This window comes from Dipodomys merriami, unplaced genomic scaffold, assembly GCF_024711535.1.
Source record: "Dipodomys merriami isolate MVZ:Mamm:240054 unplaced genomic scaffold, mDipMer1.0.p SCAF_9, whole genome shotgun sequence".
Classification (NCBI taxonomy): Eukaryota; Metazoa; Chordata; class Mammalia; order Rodentia; family Heteromyidae; genus Dipodomys; species Dipodomys merriami.
This window is the reverse complement of record NW_027206512.1, coordinates 19,651,282-19,669,318: the sequence shown is the minus strand read 5'-3', so window position 1 is coordinate 19,669,318 and position 18,037 is coordinate 19,651,282. Positions and strand designations below refer to the sequence as shown.

The following is an 18,037-nucleotide window of genomic DNA, read 5'->3' as shown; positions in this document are numbered from 1 at the left end:
CTTTAGAAGCACTGTAACCCTCACTATATATACATGATGAACTTCTGTTTATTTCCAAAGAAACAACATTGAAGTAATACTAATTTACCTACTCAAGAATTAGCTTGTATGAAATATACAATATCCATTACAGAATCAAAGGCTAATATTAACAAACAGATTTAAGCCACAGTATTTGCTGATACAGATGGACAACATCCCTGTGCAGCATAAAGCATCCCACCAAGTTGTAGGAAAAAGTGCAATGGCCTTCGTTTCTATGTTCACAATCAAGTCTCTAAAATGAATCCCAGTCTCTAGATGAAGGTATGCCCTGCTTCTGTATCCAGCTTTTCAGAGAAGGAGGAACCAAATAGTTCAGAATCTCAAGTGGGATTTATGCTTCCTCATATACACATCCAATGCTTCCCAGAACTGCAAGAACACTACTCTGTCCCGATGCCGTTTGTGAGAGCTGACTTCTAATACTGTCACATCCCACTTCTGGACATTGGGATCTAGACAAACTTCCTCATACTTGAGGTGGAAGGCTTTAATTTTAGCAAATATGCCAACTGGTGATCCATCAGGCATAAGCCCTGGCCAGCCTTTAAATTGCCAAGCAGGACCTTGAACAAACACTGCCACAACCTGATCCCAGTCTTGAGGCCCAAGTTTAAGGGGCTGGTCGACCACTTTATAAGGTACTGTGAGCCAGACTGCAGCACCCTCTGCCCCCATCTGACCTTTTGTCCTGTGTAGCAGGGTTTGATTCTGTGGTTTACAACCTTGTTTCTTCTTTTCAAGCGGTGGGACAAATTTTGAATCCTGCAGAAGGTCTTTCACATTCAGCATGGTTATTAAAGAAGTGGTCGTTGCAGGTACTATGATAATGGGTGTCTGTGATGCTTTCTTCTGATTGGGGGGAAGTCTTGCTGGAGAAATGGGTCTTGGCACAGGCTGGGCTGCTGGAGTGTGAGCCTTAGGAGCAGATACTTCTTCCCTTACAGACTTCAGTGTCCTGCCATGGTAGGTGTCTCTCGTGTTAATTGTAAAGCCTTCAATTTCTTCTTTCCCTTTGAATCTTTCCTGGTCATATCTGTTGTAGGCTAGTGGCATAGGCCGCTTAGTATGCAAGGTAGGATCCACAGGTGCTGCCAGTGGAGCTGGTCGCTGATCAGGTGCCTGCCTTTCTTCTCTGGCTTCTACAGACTGAAGAATTGCAAAAATATTGGAAAAGTCCATTCTTGTGCTCTGCAAGATAGTTGTCCGTGTCCTCCCCACCTTCTCTCTGCTGACAATATCTTGGGTCGCGTCCCCTTCACCATGTACAGAACTTCTGTATTTCTGGTTCCAGGGAGTCATATCATGGAGATCAGTCTTGATAGTTGCTCTTCTCTTAGCCATGATTTTGGCTTTGATGGAGGCAATCTTTTCCACTGTCATTGCTTCGGATAAAGCCCTGATCTGTTCAGTCTTCACAATTCCTTCTTTATGGCCCTGCAACAGAGCAGCCAGTCTCCCTTTTGCCAGGCACATGGCCTCTTCCTCCTCAATTCGTGGTTTCTTTGCTTCTGGTGGAACTTCCTGTGAAGCTCGTTTGACTTGAGTGGATCTCTGCAGACCTATTTCCAGTGGCACACTTGGGTCTATACTTGCCGATGTTGGCGCTTCACCATTGAGATAGCCGAGGAGATCTTTTCGGTCAGGTCTTCGAACCGCAGGGATATTTTCCGAGACTGCACGTCGAACGTAAAGTGGATGAGCAAGGTGCACATTATCAAGCAGAAATAAGATGGATTCCAATGTGTAGTATTCTCTGGGCTGGTCTTCCTTTCCGGGCCTCCAAACCATGTAGTTGGTCTTCACATTCTTGGGCCAGGAGAACTCGCCAAAGATCACCTCATCTCCGTTCACTACAATCTCCTTCTTCTGGATATTGTACTGTCTCAGGACGCTGAGCACGTCAGCCATCTTTCCCCTGGAGCCACAACGGGGTCCTGGCACTGGTTGAGAATCTGAAGGCGACTTTCTTCCGCAGACAGACCGCGCAAACCACCTGAGTGATCCAGATCCTTGCTGGTGCTTTTGCGTGGAATCTCCTGGAAGCTTCCTCCAAAGATAGCACAATCTGTGTGGAGTGCTGGCTTTTATAGAGATGGAAGAGCTTGGGTGCAGGGTGGAGTCTGAGACATATGCAAATTTGCATCCCACCCTATTAGGTACTGTGGTTTTCAATGTTCTCAGTGTATTTGGAATCAGGAATCCTTGGAGTATATTGAAGAGGATTACAGAAGTGGACTCCCTTGTCTTGTTTCTGCTTTTAGAACAAGTTGTTTTCGTTTTTCCCTGGAAGTTTTTTTGCATTGGAAGTTTGTCATAAGCAGCCATGATTATGTGGATGAAGTTCTGAGTACTCCTAAATTCTCAGAGCTTTTGACATCAAAGGAAATTGGATCTTGTCTTGTTTTCTGTCTTTGTTGCTTTTTAATGGGTGGCAATTATTGGTTTAAACATGTTCAACTAATCTTGGGTTCCTGGGATGAATCCTGTTTAATTGTAGAGTTCATCAATTTCATTTTTATAAGTTGAATTGGGTGGGATATTGTTTCACGGAGAAGCTGTGTTTTCCTGTTCATTAATGAGATAGGTCTGCCGATCTTTTTGAGTTTGTTTTCTCAATGTGGGTCCATGGGGTATAGCTACCATGAGCAAAGATGTGGGTAATGGAATGGGAAGACAGAGCTTGGGAGTTAACCAAAATCCATTTCAAACAACATCCTCTGTTCAGTAGGTTTCATGGATGCCCACAGGACTGGGATTCTCAGCTGTGAGTGTCGCCATCACATGCATTTGCATGGGTAATAACGAATGTCTTCCTTGATTTTGTGGAAGGTGAAGACTTAGAAATGTAGACATTTATAGCTGTTGACATGTCCCTGCCTGCCTGTGGATACAGATTTAGAAATAGAAAATTGACCTGTCCAGGTGAAGGCCCTTTGCAGATCGTAGTGGGCAGAGTGTGGCCCCAATGCAGTCCCTAAATGGTGGCTAGGTAGGGCTGGAGCAGTTCCTGGAATGTGGGTTGGGCAGACTAGGTGGGGCCAGCTAAAGTGTTGGTAGGAAACCCACAAGGCATTCTTTTTAATAATGATAGAAAAGGGTAGCCACAGGATATCATGAGTCTCCATAAATAGAAAGGACTTGACCACCTGATCAGGACTTTGGACAGCCCACCTGATCTGGTGTATATGTAAATAATGCCTACTTGTGTGTAACCACCTTGTATCAAACCTGAGAATTCTGCTTCTTCAGGTTTTGAACTTCTTTCTGGATCTAGCCTGACTTGGGTCATCAGCAATAAACTCCTTTACCCTCTCTAAAAATTAGTCTTGATCATTGTTGGTTTGTGCTGCTGTAACAGTTTGACAAGCCACAAATGGAGGCCCAAGCAGCAAACCAATAACCCCAAGGTGAGCACCTGTAGCGGCAGGGGTTTAGTTGAATCCTTCCCTGTTTTATTCTATTTCCCAGAACTCAGGGGTTTTGGGGGCTCTAGCAATTTTCCATAGAATGCATACTTTGTGATTGGGTCATGATTTGTTTCTGTGTAACATTTCCAAAATTTGAGTAATGTTGAAGCAGGTTGAGAGGTAGGCAACAGGAAATAGATCCTCTGGCTATTCCTCCAAAGTGAGAAACATGGGGTGATCTGAGATGGTATGGGTGTTAGCTATATTGAGGAAGTATGTTAAGTAGATCACGTGCTACCTTTGTGTTGTTTCTGCACTGCAGTTGCTCAGGAGCAATGTCCAGAGTGGGTTTCTTGGCCATGTTTCTGGAATATACATCCTCTTGGAGCATTCAACTCCCTGCTCAAGTTCTTATATCCTTCTAGTTTGTCAACATTTTGTTTTGTTTTTAATTTTTCTTCTTTGGCATCTAAGTCTTTATTACTTTGAATTTTACAAGCAAGCATCCATAGCAATGGAAGAAGTGCTGTGTGTGTGGGGAGGTGTGGTTATTTGTAGAGGACAGGAGAAGAAATTTTTCCCTAGTGGTAGTAAAGTTCCAGATTTCATAGTAACCCCAGGGTCTTTTGTTCCTTCAAAATGGCCTTACCATTTCATCAGAACCATCTCGTTCTAAAAGATGCCATTTGGGGCAGTGATGAGTTTTTCAGGTCTGCAATGGTGTCCTCAGTGTTGTACTTAATGCATAATTTCTTTGAAGGTTCAAGGTTGAAGGTTCCACTACCTGCTATGTCTTGCCCAAATTTTCCATCAAACTAAGAGCTTGTGAGCAGGGTGAAGTCTGAATAGGATTGTCTTATGCAAATGTATAGTTTTCCTTTTTCTTCTTTCCCTACTTGGTTTTCAGTTGTCTATCTCTTGTCTTAATGCTGTTGGAATAAGGAATCTCAGTAGTATATTGAAGAGAAGTAGAGAAAATGGACATGCATTTCTTGTTCATGATTTTAGAAAAAGTGGTTTTAGGTTTTCATCATGGAGAGTATGTTTACAGGAAGTGTCTTATTAACAAACTTTCTAGTGTGGAGGAAAGTCTTCAGTGTTCCTAACTTTTCCAGAGCTTTGAACATAAAGGATTCTGACTTCCTTAACCAGTGATAGGATTCTGCCCTTTGCAAATAAGGGTGGGTTTCGGTCTTGCTTCTGTCCCTCCCTGTCTCCCTCCCTTTGTCTTTGCATCCCTCCCTCCCTCCTTTCTTTCCTTACTTTCTTTTCTCCCTTCCTCCCTTCTTAATGTTTGGTTGACCCAGGTGTTTCTCTTGCCTCTGTAGGCTTAGAGGAAGGAAGAACAGCTCTATGTTGAAAAGGCATGGAGAAAGTGGACATCCTTGTCAGGTTCTGGGTTGTAAAAGTAATGACTTGAGGTTTTCATCCTTGAGTATGTTTAGTGGAAGTTGCCCACCTGGAGAAAGTTTTCATGTATTCCTAGCCTTCCAAAGCTTTGAATATCAAAGCATCCTGAATCCTTCTAAACACCTTTTCTGCCTCTACCGCAAAGGTCCTGCATTTCTTGTCTGTACTTCATCTCTGTGTGGCAATGATTGGTTTATAGAGGCTGCACTATCCTTGTATGCCTAGCATGAATCCTATTTGCCTAGTGTGTCTCTGTTTTCAATGAGTTCAATTCAGTTGGCTAGTAATTCCCTGAGAGACCTGGCACTGATGTTCATAAAAGAGAGAGATCATCCGATCTTTTTAGGGATGTCTGTGAATGTGCATACTCAGGGTATTGTTTCCATGACAAAGATCTGGAAGTGCATAGGGAAGACAGATCTTGGGAGGGAGTCAACGAAAGTTGATCTTGGGCAACATCCTGTGCTCTGTAGGCTTCTTGGATGCACACAGTACTCAGATTCTCAGCTTAGAGTGGAGCATTCCATGTGTTTATATCAGGACTAGAAAATGTCTAGTTTGCTTTGTTAGAAGGTGATGATGTAGGTACTTGGCATGCATAACTGCCCATGAATGCACTGAACACTACAAATACAGGTATGGAAGTATAAACTTGAGTCCTCTAGCAAGAGGCACTTTCTAGCCCACATTTTCTTGAATGGGGGCTGGTGGGGTTGACCTGTTTGTGGTATGTGTGTTGGGCAGCCTAGGTGGCGCCATCTGCATTGCTACTGGGAAGGCCACCAGGCAATGCTTTCAGGAGTAGGTAATGCACAAAGAACAGAAACAGGATGTCCTGAAGCTGCACAATAAACCTGGTCAGAAGTAGATGTCAGCCCATCTGACTTTTTCATGTCTGATTAATGCCTGTTTTATGTGTGCCCCATTTGTATGAAACACAAGAGATTCTTCAGGTCCCTGGCCAGTCAATCTTCTTTCTAGTTAAAGCATGGTTCAGGTAGCCAGCCATCACTTCCTTTATCCTTGGTGAAAATAGTCCTTTGCCTGCTAGTAGTCAGTGAGCTCATGGGACTAGAAGCCACAGATAAGAGTCACAAAGCAACAAACCAATCGCCTGAGGCTGAGCTGCTGTGGTGGCAGGGGTTTAGTTCCATCCTGCCATCCTGTTGTATTGTCTTGTCTACAACTCCTTGGCTTCTATGGCTTAATCCAATTTGGACAGAATGTATTACTGGATGGTTTCCTGTGAATTTGTTTCTCTGTAACATTCCCAAGACCTTGGCAATGTTGAGTCAGGATGAGAGGTACACAGCAGAAAATGTACCCTCTGGTTCCCCCTCTAGACTAAAGAGCATCTTGTGCTCTGCTAGATTTTTAGTGTTACATTTTTTGAAAGGGCTGTGTTAGGTTGGTCATCAGCCTCCTTTGTATATCATTACTCTGCTGCATCTGTGCCGCTGAACTATGCAGGAGTGCCTTTCCATGCCACTTAGGCCCTGTGTATATGGAAGCAAGGCCTAGTCTGGTCACTTTCATCTCCCCCAGTCAATTTCTGTGTCCACTTATGTGGCCAAAGCGTTTTGGTGTTATTTCTTTAATGTTTTCATTTGATGTTTTGCTTTTCAGCATCTAAATCTTTCTCCATGAGCATTTCAAAAACAAGCATCCATAATAATGGGAGAGGTAAGGTGGGGATTGACAAGAGGACATGGTAGGGAGTAAAGTTCCAGGCTCATTCCATTATGGATTTTGTGGTCAGCCAAAGACACATTGACCCTGAAAATGGTGTACCACTGCTTCAGAACACTCTTGTTCCAACAGGTACCAGTTTGGGCAGTGATGAGCTTTTTCAGGTCCCTGATGGTGTCATTGGTGCTGCACTTAACCTGGACTTTCTCATCCAGGTGTTCATTGCAAACGTCCTCAATCATCCTTTCAGGACCTTTCACCTGGAATCTCTGGAAACCTTCTTCTCAATAAGCCACGATACCTCAGCTCTTGCACAAATTTATAAGCAGATCCAGGAGCCTGGGGGCAGGGTGGAGTCTGACTTCCCTTGCCAGAGATAGGGTTCTGTCCTATGCACCATAGGATGGGTTTCCTTTGGACCTCTCTCCTTCCCTCCCTACCTTCTTCTCTCTCTGGTGCCCTCCCTTCCACTCTCCCTGCCTTCCCTGCCTATCCTCCCTTTCTTCCCTCCTACCTCCTTTGCTTCCTTTCTAATTCTCTCCATTCCTCTGTATTTGCTTCTCCTTTGTGTACCTCTTGTCTTGAGGATCTCCAGGTGGTACCTTCAGAGGGTAGTTACTGTGAAGAAGATCTTGATGGAACAAGTGCCAGTATGAGCCGAGTAAACCCTTTGGTCTCTGATGTTGTCCTCAGTGTGGTACTTCAAGCTGCCCTTCTTCCCCATGTGGTCCTTACAAGCAAATGAGCTGGGTGGTCCTGCTGGGACCCTTCACCTGTGATCTCCACAACTTTCTATCCAAGGGCAGACCACCTCTTTTCTCTTGTGCATACTTTTAGGTAGATCTAAGAGCCTGTGGGCAGAGCAGCGTCTCAGATCCTTTCATTCTAGAGTGGATTAGATTGTATGCAAAGGAGCACAGTGGCCTTTCTTCCTTCCCTCCCTACCTGGTTCTCCTTTGTCTTCTTCTGGCCTTAATGCTAGCTCTAGCAGTAAGGAATCCCAGTAGCTTATTGATGGGGAGTGGAGGGAGTGGACACACTTGTCTTGTTCCTGCATTTAGAAGCAACGGCTTTAGGAGTTCATCCTGGAATATGTTCACTGCAAGGATGTCCTAGCCAGACTGCATTATGTGCAGGAAGGTTCCACATATTCTTGGCTTCCCCACAGCCTTCCCCCTCCTAGGATGCTGGATCTATTGACAGGCTTCATCTGCATCTTCCAACATGAGCCAGTGGTGTGTTCCCTGTCTTTATGTCTGTTCACGTGTGACATTGACTGATTTACATATATTGAACTAGCCTGGCATACTAGGATGAATCCTAGGTGATCCCAGTGTATGATGTTTTAGGTTCGTTGTATTCATTTCCCAGTTTCTCAGTGAGCCACTCGGATTTACGCTCACTAAAGTGTCAGGTTGGCAACTGTGAGTACTTGGGGTTTAACTACCCAGGAGAAAAGATGCAGGAAAGGAAAGATGGAGCCTGAGAGGAAGTCACTGAAAGTGGACTTGTAAGGGACATCTGTATGGATTGTGGGAAGCCCACAAAGCATTGTTTTCAATAGGAATCCAAAAGAGTCGAGAGAACTAAAACACAGTTAGAACCTCCTCAGCTCACCTCACTTTTCCTTCTTGGATTAATGGCTATTTTGTGTGTTACCTTGCTTGCAAAAGATGCAGTTTGTGTTCTTTTGTGATTGAACCTCCTATCTGGCCCTAGCCTGGTTCTGGTCGTTGGCAATAAATTTCTTTTTGCTCTAAAAAAATTGGTCTTGATCTTTGCTGGTCTCCCCTGGTGTTAACAGTATGAGAAGCCACAAAGGGGGCCTAAAGCATCACCTCCATATCCCAAAGGCTAACACCTGCAGGGCCAGTTGTGTAGTATATGCAATTTGAGGCAGAATATGTACTTGCTGGTAGTGAGAACCCAGTTGTAGATATAACGTAAAAGGAAGCCATGCCAGGAGCCAGTGGTTGTAGCCTCTAATACTGCCTACTCAGGAAGCTGAAAAATTGAGGATCATGTTTCAACGCCCGGCTGGGCAGGAATGTCTTTGAGATTCTTCTTTTCATTTAACCACCAGAAATCTTCAAGTGGTGCTGTGGATCAAGGAGTAGAGTGCTAGCCTTGAGATGAAGAGCTCAGGAATAGTGTCCATGCCCAGAGTTCAAACCGCACAACTGACAACTGTCCAAAAACTGCAGCCATATTACCCTTTAGTTGTAGTCAGCAGAATGCTGACTGCACATTCTTGATCGCAGCTGTTGATGTGCTCTCTTTAATGTCCAGCATCTATAGAGTTCCTTAGGCTCCTAGTGACTACTGATGACCAGTAGCTGAATAAAACCCCCACTCCTAATGGCACTAGGGTGTGACCTCTTGACAGGATTTAACAGGGCTAACAGCAAAATTATCTTATGTATATCAGCTTGGCTGCCTAGGAAACTGGTAGCTATGTCTGTTTTTTGTCTTTATACATGCTGCCCTATTCCAACTGGGGCTGTTCTCAGTTCTGAGATACTATCGTCTAATACAGGTGAGTCGCTAGCCAGGTAATAAAGACTGCTTTTGCACTGGTGACCTTACTTCTGTGGATTTCTTGATTCCGAGTCTATTTCAGTTGCCTGGGGAAATAGAATCTCTGCAACATTCCCAGGAGTTTGGTAATATTGTAGTACATTGAGAGGAAGATAGCAGAAAATATCCCCTGCTCACTCCGCCAAATAGAACAGTACTCTGTGATCAGAGAGGGTAAATGAGTTATGCCTACTGAGGTTTCCTATGAGGTAGGTCAACTACTACCCTTGTAATGATGACTTGCTGCAGCTGTAGAGATGAAATGTCCAGGTATGCATCTCTTGGCCACTCTAGCCATTTGTGGAAAGAAGAAAGTCATCCTCGGGGAGTTTTTTATTTACTCTCCACTCAAGTAGGAAGTGGAGAAAGGAGGATGTTGCTCTGTAAAGCAGGCACCCTCAGAGCCTCAGATAGCCCAGCTTAAAGTTCTGAAGCCCAGGTGAGATTTCCTGGTAACCTGTGCTGGATGTGAATGCTAGGTGTGGGCTTCTGCTCTGAGCTGGACTCCTGCCATGGCAGTCCTGCAGGAAAGGTTGTAACCTTGAACTCTTTAGCCTCTCTAAACTCTGTGGTGGCTGAGGATTCTATCTGCTGAGGGCATTGCTACTACATTGGGGACAGAATTTCACTGCTGAAAATAAAGTGGGTGCTGTATCTGCTGTGTCAAAAACATGAGGGCTAAATCATGTAGTCTCCCACAGAATAAAAAATGTGTATGCACTTGACATATATCCTGTTGATTTTTCTGAAGAAAAGTTACTACCAGGGGGTTGCACCAGTAGAAGTAAATTGGATGGTTTATCTGGCCAAGGGATACGGGTGAGGTAGTTGTGTGAATTTTGAGGGAGAGTCAACCCCACTTTGGAGATTCCTGTCCCTTCTAGGCCAAGAACTTTATAGGCTTTTGGTCAGATAAGAGGATGAAAATTGTCTAGTAGCTTTTTTATAGATGAAAAGAGAAAAATCCCAATAGACATTAAAGGTGTGCAAGAGCTGTTTTTATTTTATTAACATAGTCAATTTTTGTGTACCTCCAATAAAAGATACAAAATCAACCTATGTGATGGTTCCATCTAACATCTGTTTAGACATTCCAATCCACCCATCTGCTTGTCCTCATACAGGTTGAAGGGGCCAGGCATGGGTTTTCTTAGTAAAGTAAGGAGCTGTATTCAAGGCAGTTATCTGAAGTACAGCCAATCTTTTCAATGCATGTAGGGAAAGAATGATTTTCATTTTCTGCTGGTATCTGGACAGGTCCAGTGAGCAGGAGGAGTCCAAAGGAAAAAACTGTATTTCTTTCAGAATTCATTTACTAGGATGTAAAAGTAACCTCTCTTCCATAGAAGGTGAGTGTGGTAATGATCTTGTAGAACCTACTGTGTGTTTCCAGCAGGCCCTCCCATCCACTGAGGGTCCCAAGAAATACAGTGGATGGGTGGTGGAGCCCCCATGAGAGGAGGAGTTGGTCCCACTGTGGGACCTGTGAGGCCCAAAACCTGGCCAAGGGCTTAGGGCAATGTCCAACCAGGCCACAGCTGAAGGACCATTTGGGGCAAATGGAAGTGTTTCTTCTGTCCCTTGAGGATGAGGAGGAGGACCAGGAGCAGAAGGAAGAGCTCCTGGCAGTCCGGGTCCATGCTCTACCTCCAAAGCAGAGCCCATGGTTGCAGCCTTCTCTTTGTCTTATCCTCTGGGTGCTTCTGGTCTTATCCAATTTACCAAGAGTCTGCAGCCATTGACATCACAGTTATGGAAGGATTTCCCAAGAGCCACTTGAGCAGCCTGCCTTGTGGCACACTGGATGAAAGTGCACTGCCATTTCCGCACAGCAGTGATGGTTCTCATCACTCCAACATGGTACAAGTGATTTCTTAGATCGGCCTCAGTAATGGAATCACCCAAACCACAACACAGTGTTGTGGAAGTCTTATTCTCTGGCCAGTGCAGACGAAGCTTGGTGAAGCTCTCTTTAGAAGCTTATGTGCTACAGGGTCATTGACTGCAGAATACCGATCTTGAATATTCTAGTCAGCAAGGGAATCATCTGTGTCAGGTCTTCATCCATCACATGAAAGACCGACGGGGTCCGAGGAAAGGTAACTGCGGCCGTCCCCCCCCCTCCTGCCCCCCTCCCCGGTCCCCAGCCTCCCTTAGCCCAGGAGACAATCAGACACAGCGGAGAATCAAGTCAAGCAGGAACTCAAACTCATTTATTAGCACACAGCAAGCACTTTTTACAGCAAGCACTTTTTAAGGCAAAAAAAGACTGGGTGTTATGGCAGGGGAGGAAGAGGAACCAATCACTGTCAAGGTCGCACATTATCATGCTCCTAAGCTTCCGCAGGTTGGTTACGCACTGAACATAAAGCAAACCAGGCTCTGCCCACTCAACTCCCTCTCAGCGCCATCTTTGCATGCCAGGTGCTCCACACATCTGGATCTGTGGCTTCTCCTGCCTGAAGGGACACTCTTGTCCTCTCTTACAACATCCTTTAACCCAGAAGGAGCAAATGTGGGGCTGGTTCCTTCTTCCTTGCTTTTCTATTTGGTTCTCTTTTGTCTTTCTCTGGCCTTAATGCCAGTAGAAAATCCCAATAGTATATTGCAGAGGAGTGATAAATGTAGACCTTCCGTATGTATGTAGTTGTCTCAGTACCCAGTAGTTTTCCACGAAGCAGTCCTTACATAGAAATGAGTTATCAAGAATTGATCAAGACAAACCCTTTGGCTGAACAATATAAAGAAAACGCAGGCCAGAAAGGAAGATGTTGATCAGCAATGTGGGCCCAGTAGGAGTTTACATTAATCCCATGTAGAATTCTGCAGCTGAGATTCCCTTTTAGGCCACCCTGAGTGAGAATGAGAGGTCTGGGCTTTGCTCTCATATAGACTCATCCGATGGACATCTTCCAGGATAGGCTGTGACTATGATGTCTTATTTTAAAGACATATTGTCAATCATATTGTCAATTTTTTATTATTCATTATCAAATAGAGAGCAACCATATAGGTAATACACATACAGGTAAACACAATGATTCATGACCATAGTCAAATCCCTTTGATGGATTTTGTCTTTTTTTTTTTTTTTTCCAGGGCTGAGGACCTAACCCAGGGCCTTGTGCGCGCTGGGCGGGCGAGCGCCTTTCTGCTGGGCTAAACCCCCAGCCCCCCTCTGATGGATTTTTGAAGTTCCAGAGTCTACAGTTTAAAAGTATTCTTAACACAGTATTTTCAATGCAAGGGATCATAGAGCACTGAAAGATGAGAAGCAACATGGCTTTAGAAGCACTGTAACCCTCACTATATATACATGATGAACTTCTGTTTATTTCCAAAGAAACAACATTGAAGTAATACTAATTTACCTACTCAAGAATTAGCTTGTATGAAATATACAATATCCATTACAGAATCAAAGGCTAATATTAACAAACAGATTTAAGCCACAGTATTTGCTGATACAGATGGACAACATCCCTGTGCAGCATAAAGCATCCCACCAAGTTGTAGGAAAAAGTGCAATGGCCTTCGTTTCTATGTTCACAATCAAGTCTCTAAAATGAATCCCAGTCTCTAGATGAAGGTATGCCCTGCTTCTGTATCCAGCTTTTCAGAGAAGGAGGAACCAAATAGTTCAGAATCTCAAGTGGGATTTATGCTTCCTCATATACACATCCAATGCTTCCCAGAACTGCAAGAACACTACTCTGTCCCGATGCCGTTTGTGAGAGCTGACTTCTAATACTGTCACATCCCACTTCTGGACATTGGGATCTAGACAAACTTCCTCATACTTGAGGTGGAAGGCTTTAATTTTAGCAAATATGCCAACTGGTGATCCATCAGGCATAAGCCCTGGCCAGCCTTTAAATTGCCAAGCAGGACCTTGAACAAACACTGCCACAACCTGATCCCAGTCTTGAGGCCCAAGTTTAAGGGGCTGGTCGACCACTTTATAAGGTACTGTGAGCCAGACTGCAGCACCCTCTGCCCCCATCTGACCTTTTGTCCTGTGTAGCAGGGTTTGATTCTGTGGTTTACAACCTTGTTTCTTCTTTTCAAGCGGTGGGACAAATTTTGAATCCTGCAGAAGGTCTTTCACATTCAGCATGGTTATTAAAGAAGTGGTCGTTGCAGGTACTATGATAATGGGTGTCTGTGATGCTTTCTTCTGATTGGGGGGAAGTCTTGCTGGAGAAATGGGTCTTGGCACAGGCTGGGCTGCTGGAGTGTGAGCCTTAGGAGCAGATACTTCTTCCCTTACAGACTTCAGTGTCCTGCCATGGTAGGTGTCTCTCGTGTTAATTGTAAAGCCTTCAATTTCTTCTTTCCCTTTGAATCTTTCCTGGTCATATCTGTTGTAGGCTAGTGGCATAGGCCGCTTAGTATGCAAGGTAGGATCCACAGGTGCTGCCAGTGGAGCTGGTCGCTGATCAGGTGCCTGCCTTTCTTCTCTGGCTTCTACAGACTGAAGAATTGCAAAAATATTGGAAAAGTCCATTCTTGTGCTCTGCAAGATAGTTGTCCGTGTCCTCCCCACCTTCTCTCTGCTGACAATATCTTGGGTCGCGTCCCCTTCACCATGTACAGAACTTCTGTATTTCTGGTTCCAGGGAGTCATATCATGGAGATCAGTCTTGATAGTTGCTCTTCTCTTAGCCATGATTTTGGCTTTGATGGAGGCAATCTTTTCCACTGTCATTGCTTCGGATAAAGCCCTGATCTGTTCAGTCTTCACAATTCCTTCTTTATGGCCCTGCAACAGAGCAGCCAGTCTCCCTTTTGCCAGGCACATGGCCTCTTCCTCCTCAATTCGTGGTTTCTTTGCTTCTGGTGGAACTTCCTGTGAAGCTCGTTTGACTTGAGTGGATCTCTGCAGACCTATTTCCAGTGGCACACTTGGGTCTATACTTGCCGATGTTGGCGCTTCACCATTGAGATAGCCGAGGAGATCTTTTCGGTCAGGTCTTCGAACCGCAGGGATATTTTCCGAGACTGCACGTCGAACGTAAAGTGGATGAGCAAGGTGCACATTATCAAGCAGAAATAAGATGGATTCCAATGTGTAGTATTCTCTGGGCTGGTCTTCCTTTCCGGGCCTCCAAACCATGTAGTTGGTCTTCACATTCTTGGGCCAGGAGAACTCGCCAAAGATCACCTCATCTCCGTTCACTACAATCTCCTTCTTCTGGATATTGTACTGTCTCAGGACGCTGAGCACGTCAGCCATCTTTCCCCTGGAGCCACAACGGGGTCCTGGCACTGGTTGAGAATCTGAAGGCGACTTTCTTCCGCAGACAGACCGCGCAAACCACCTGAGTGATCCAGATCCTTGCTGGTGCTTTTGCGTGGAATCTCCTGGAAGCTTCCTCCAAAGATAGCACAATCTGTGTGGAGTGCTGGCTTTTATAGAGATGGAAGAGCTTGGGTGCAGGGTGGAGTCTGAGACATATGCAAATTTGCATCCCACCCTATTAGGTACTGTGGTTTTCAATGTTCTCAGTGTATTTGGAATCAGGAATCCTTGGAGTATATTGAAGAGGATTACAGAAGTGGACTCCCTTGTCTTGTTTCTGCTTTTAGAACAAGTTGTTTTCGTTTTTCCCTGGAAGTTTTTTTGCATTGGAAGTTTGTCATAAGCAGCCATGATTATGTGGATGAAGTTCTGAGTACTCCTAAATTCTCAGAGCTTTTGACATCAAAGGAAATTGGATCTTGTCTTTGTTGCTTTTTAATGGGTGGCAATTATTGGTTTAAACATGTTCAACTAATCTTGGGTTCCTGGGATGAATCCTGTTTAATTGTAGAGTTCATCAATTTCATTTTTATAAGTTGAATTGGGTGGGATATTGTTTCACGGAGAAGCTGTGTTTTCCTGTTCATTAATGAGATAGGTCTGCCGATCTTTTTGAGTTTGTTTTCTCAATGTGGGTCCATGGGGTATAGCTACCATGAGCAAAGATGTGGGTAATGGAATGGGAAGACAGAGCTTGGGAGTTAACCAAAATCCATTTCAAACAACATCCTCTGTTCAGTAGGTTTCATGGATGCCCACAGGACTGGGATTCTCAGCTGTGAGTGTCGCCATCACATGCATTTGCATGGGTAATAACGAATGTCTTCCTTGATTTTGTGGAAGGTGAAGACTTAGAAATGTAGACATTTATAGCTGTTGACATGTCCCTGCCTGCCTGTGGATACAGATTTAGAAATAGAAAATTGACCTGTCCAGGTGAAGGCCCTTTGCAGATCGTAGTGGGCAGAGTGTGGCCCCAATGCAGTCCCTAAATGGTGGCTAGGTAGGGCTGGAGCAGTTCCTGGAATGTGGGTTGGGCAGACTAGGTGGGGCCAGCTAAAGTGTTGGTAGGAAACCCACAAGGCATTCTTTTTAATAATGATAGAAAAGGGTAGCCACAGGATATCATGAGTCTCCATAAATAGAAAGGACTTGACCACCTGATCAGGACTTTGGACAGCCCACCTGATCTGGTGTATATGTAAATAATGCCTACTTGTGTGTAACCACCTTGTATCAAACCTGAGAATTCTGCTTCTTCAGGTTTTGAACTTCTTTCTGGATCTAGCCTGACTTGGGTCATCAGCAATAAACTCCTTTACCCTCTCTAAAAATTAGTCTTGATCATTGTTGGTTTGTGCTGCTGTAACAGTTTGACAAGCCACAAATGGAGGCCCAAGCAGCAAACCAATAACCCCAAGGTGAGCACCTGTAGCGGCAGGGGTTTAGTTGAATCCTTCCCTGTTTTATTCTATTTCCCAGAACTCAGGGGTTTTGGGGGCTCTAGCAATTTTCCATAGAATGCATACTTTGTGATTGGGTCATGATTTGTTTCTGTGTAACATTTCCAAAATTTGAGTAATGTTGAAGCAGGTTGAGAGGTAGGCAACAGGAAATAGATCCTCTGGCTATTCCTCCAAAGTGAGAAACATGGGGTGATCTGAGATGGTATGGGTGTTAGCTATATTGAGGAAGTATGTTAAGTAGATCACGTGCTACCTTTGTGTTGTTTCTGCACTGCAGTTGCTCAGGAGCAATGTCCAGAGTGGGTTTCTTGGCCATGTTTCTGGAATATACATCCTCTTGGAGCATTCAACTCCCTGCTCAAGTTCTTATATCCTTCTAGTTTGTCAACATTTTGTTTTGTTTTTAATTTTTCTTCTTTGGCATCTAAGTCTTTATTACTTTGAATTTTACAAGCAAGCATCCATAGCAATGGAAGAAGTGCTGTGTGTGTGGGGAGGTGTGGTTATTTGTAGAGGACAGGAGAAGAAATTTTTCCCTAGTGGTAGTAAAGTTCCAGATTTCATAGTAACCCCAGGGTCTTTTGTTCCTTCAAAATGGCCTTACCATTTCATCAGAACCATCTCGTTCTAAAAGATGCCATTTGGGGCAGTGATGAGTTTTTCAGGTCTGCAATGGTGTCCTCAGTGTTGTACTTAATGCATAATTTCTTTGAAGGTTCAAGGTTGAAGGTTCCACTACCTGCTATGTCTTGCCCAAATTTTCCATCAAACTAAGAGCTTGTGAGCAGGGTGAAGTCTGAATAGGATTGTCTTATGCAAATGTATAGTTTTCCTTTTTCTTCTTTCCCTACTTGGTTTTCAGTTGTCTATCTCTTGTCTTAATGCTGTTGGAATAAGGAATCTCAGTAGTATATTGAAGAGAAGTAGAGAAAATGGACATGCATTTCTTGTTCATGATTTTAGAAAAAGTGGTTTTAGGTTTTCATCATGGAGAGTATGTTTACAGGAAGTGTCTTATTAACAAACTTTCTAGTGTGGAGGAAAGTCTTCAGTGTTCCTAACTTTTCCAGAGCTTTGAACATAAAGGATTCTGACTTCCTTAACCAGTGATAGGATTCTGCCCTTTGCAAATAAGGGTGGGTTTCGGTCTTGCTTCTGTCCCTCCCTGTCTCCCTCCCTTTGTCTTTGCATCCCTCCCTCCCTCCTTTCTTTCCTTACTTTCTTTTCTCCCTTCCTCCCTTCTTAATGTTTGGTTGACCCAGGTGTTTCTCTTGCCTCTGTAGGCTTAGAGGAAGGAAGAACAGCTCTATGTTGAAAAGGCATGGAGAAAGTGGACATCCTTGTCAGGTTCTGGGTTGTAAAAGTAATGACTTGAGGTTTTCATCCTTGAGTATGTTTAGTGGAAGTTGCCCACCTGGAGAAAGTTTTCATGTATTCCTAGCCTTCCAAAGCTTTGAATATCAAAGCATCCTGAATCCTTCTAAACACCTTTTCTGCCTCTACCGCAAAGGTCCTGCATTTCTTGTCTGTACTTCATCTCTGTGTGGCAATGATTGGTTTATAGAGGCTGCACTATCCTTGTATGCCTAGCATGAATCCTATTTGCCTAGTGTGTCTCTGTTTTCAATGAGTTCAATTCAGTTGGCTAGTAATTCCCTGAGAGACCTGGCACTGATGTTCATAAAAGAGAGAGATCATCCGATCTTTTTAGGGATGTCTGTGAATGTGCATACTCAGGGTATTGTTTCCATGACAAAGATCTGGAAGTGCATAGGGAAGACAGATCTTGGGAGGGAGTCAACGAAAGTTGATCTTGGGCAACATCCTGTGCTCTGTAGGCTTCTTGGATGCACACAGTACTCAGATTCTCAGCTTAGAGTGGAGCATTCCATGTGTTTATATCAGGACTAGAAAATGTCTAGTTTGCTTTGTTAGAAGGTGATGATGTAGGTACTTGGCATGCATAACTGCCCATGAATGCACTGAACACTACAAATACAGGTATGGAAGTATAAACTTGAGTCCTCTAGCAAGAGGCACTTTCTAGCCCACATTTTCTTGAATGGGGGCTGGTGGGGTTGACCTGTTTGTGGTATGTGTGTTGGGCAGCCTAGGTGGCGCCATCTGCATTGCTACTGGGA

The 18,037-nt window shown here is 44.2% G+C and overlaps 3 pseudogenes; all 3 read right to left on the bottom strand.

Annotated features, from left to right (window-relative positions):
• Positions 1 to 357: 357 nt before the first annotated feature.
• On the bottom strand, positions 358 to 1,953 carry LOC138820821 (parafibromin pseudogene; annotated as a pseudogene).
• An 8,551-nt stretch (positions 1,954 to 10,504) lies between these two features.
• Positions 10,505 to 12,409, bottom strand: LOC138820959 (pre-mRNA-splicing factor RBM22 pseudogene; annotated as a pseudogene).
• Positions 12,410 to 12,768: 359 nt separating this feature from the next.
• Positions 12,769 to 14,364, bottom strand: LOC138820823 (parafibromin pseudogene; annotated as a pseudogene).
• Positions 14,365 to 18,037: the final 3,673 nt, after the last annotated feature.